Source organism: Brassica rapa, unplaced genomic scaffold (assembly GCF_000309985.2).
Source record: "Brassica rapa cultivar Chiifu-401-42 unplaced genomic scaffold, CAAS_Brap_v3.01 Scaffold0612, whole genome shotgun sequence".
In the NCBI taxonomy this organism is placed as follows: Eukaryota; Viridiplantae; Streptophyta; class Magnoliopsida; order Brassicales; family Brassicaceae; genus Brassica; species Brassica rapa.
The window spans coordinates 12,149-15,000 of record NW_022610552.1 but is presented as its reverse complement, the minus strand read 5'-3'; positions in this window follow the sequence as shown (position 1 = coordinate 15,000).

Sequence of the window (2,852 nt, the reverse complement as noted above, 5' to 3'; positions counted from 1 at the left end):
ACGTGGGTGATTTTGGCCCACGTGGGCTGTCTGTTCAATACACACACGGACGTCCGTGTGTGTCCGTCAGCACACACAGGACGTCTGTGGCCGTCCGTCAGCACACAAAGGACGTCCGGCTGTCCATCAGTACACATATCAGCACGCTCCGTGGACTGTTCGGGTGATTTTGGCCCACGTGGGCTGTCTGTTCAGTACACACAGGACGTCCGTCAGCACACGCAGGACGTCTGTGGCTGTCCGTGTGTGTCCGTGTGTCCGTCAGTGCACACAGGACGTCCGTCAGCACACACAGGACGTCCGTCAGCACACGCAGGATGTCCGTCAGCACACGCAGGATGTCCGTTGTAGAAACCCGTTAAAAAAAAAAAAAGAAATGGTCGAGTATCTTTGTGGTGGTCGAGTCGCGGGCGATATGGATCGATCGAGAAGTTTTGAAGTACGAGGTGGGCGAAGAAGTGATCGTGAGTTAACTATGGGTCGAATAAGTTGGTCGACCATAGTTAGAAGATGCCTTAGATTCATGAGACGGACGTTTTGGAAACATAATATTTTTGGAAGCACGACGGTTTAGAAGATCGACGTTTGTGAAGAATGACGTTTCTTCAGCACGAAGTTTTCCGCGAAACTTCGTATCAGCGGAATATTATTTCGAAGACATTGGAAACATGACGGGAATTAAGCACGACGGGAAGCAAGCATGACGAGAAGCAAGCACGACGGGATCAAAGCACGACGGAAAAACCTGAAGTTGGGCGAAAACCCTAATTTCGGTATAATGGAATTCTTCGAGGAGGCCGGAGGCTCAGGAAATATTTTTCATCAAGGTCAGAAATTTTTTGGAGTCTCTGAAGAATAATTAGCTCATCAGAACGGGAGCGAAAAATATTCGGGATTGTTCGCGGGATGAAAATATGCCGGAAGGGTCAAAAATCGCGTAAACCGACCAAGAAGCTCGAGGTGTCTCTATGCATTTGACCAGGACGTTATGTCTATCACATCAGCAGCTGAGTGTCAACACAAGGAGGAGGTGTATACGTGCATGGAAGCTGCACATGCAGCTTGACATGTAGAAGCACGAGGTGGATCGACCAAGCACGAGGTGTCTCCGCGCATGCAATCGAAGCATGCGGCCAGCCATGTGTGTGATGCTGTGGCGCCTTGCATGAGTTCCAGTCATGCAGCCTGACATCTGGGAGGAGTTGTGGCGTCCTGCATGTCTCCTCGACATGCAGCAAGCCATGTGGAGCACGAGGTGGATCGGCCAAGCACGAGATGTCGCGACGCATGCAATCGAAGCATGCTGATCGACATGTGTGAGGATGTGTGGCGCCTTGCATGGGCTCCAGTCATGCAGCCTGACATCTGGGAGGAGTGGTGGCGTCCTGCATGTATCCTGGACATGCAGCCAGCCATGTGGAGCACGAGGTGTCGCCGTGCATGCGTCCGGAGCCATGCGGAGCGACACACGGGCTGCCACCAACCTGAAGCTGATTGGCTGGTGTCTCCAATAAATACCCCAAAGCCCCAGCTCATTTCTTCACATCCAGACCTGTCCAAACCCATTTCAAAACATGACAGAAAAGTAGAAAAAGAAAGCAAGTGATTCCGAGTTATTTCGAGAGTTTTAGAGAATTTTCGAGATCAGTTCTCTATTGATTTCGAGTCAGCGCCTAGGGAAGGTTCTGTCCAACTGAAGGCCAATCAAATGAAGATCAGCTCAGATGGGAATCAAGTCAACGTGGCCAGAGAGAAAGAGAGAGAGAAAGAAAGTGTTCGATCTAGAGTTTGATCGATTCTGAAGACCGAGAAGGCCAGTTCCGTCCAATCGTCGATTCTTTACGATTGTGACGCGGAAGCTCTGTCCAATTCAATCCGTCCAGGCCAGTCATATTCTATGATGGTCAAGTGGAGGTGCTGTCCAGAGTTAGTTCAGAACTATGGGTTCAGATCAGTCGAAGTTCTGCTCGATACTCCGCCGGGAAGTCTGAAGAACTGTCCAGAAGCTAGAGGAGGTTCTGTCTGAGTCCAGATCAGCCTGTCGAGGCCTGTCAACTTCTTCATGGTGAAGCCAAGGTTGTGTCCAAGACAAGATCAGTCCATTCCAGTCCAGTCAAGGCGTCCATTGGGTTTTGGCCAAGTCTTCTCCGATTAACCAGCTGCTTCTCGCCTAGAACACTGTGAGTTGATTTGTGTGAATTCCACTTGGAATTTAGGATAGTTTTGTGAGTTGGTTTGTTTGAATTCCACTTGGAATTTAGGGTAGATCGAGTCGCATATAGAGCAGAATAATCACGTTATTGAATGGTAGAGTCCTTAGGGTTATTTTATTTATGGAACCGGACTCAGTTTAGCAAGGGCTAAGTTGAGATGAATGGAATTAAGACTGAGTTAATAACCTGACTAGGACTAGGGCTAGGATGCATCATGTTTTCTATTCTTGCGTGTTGATATGGTTGAGTGCAGGTTCCCGTTATCTTTAAGGATAGTTTCATAGCAGGAGGCTGGACTATTTGGATAACGGTTTGATTTATTTGTTTAGTATTGATATTATTGTTTAGTTATTAGTACTAAGGGTCTTAGGCCATATAGGTCGGACTACTGGTACTATGGTTAGTCTTGTGGAGTCGTGTCTAGTTAGGATCTGGAACTTTATCTTTAGGTTAGGTTCTAGATTGAGTTTGTGTTGTGTGAGTGTGCCGACAGTATGTGCGTGACCCGCCCATACTAGGCTTGTGTAGGGGTGATTAGTGTTTCCTCAGCCTCGTACCCAGCGGGTTCAAGGAAACCCTTTATTCGCTGGATCGGGAAGACTCAGACGAACGGTGTCATGTACTATGGCTGAGTATTAC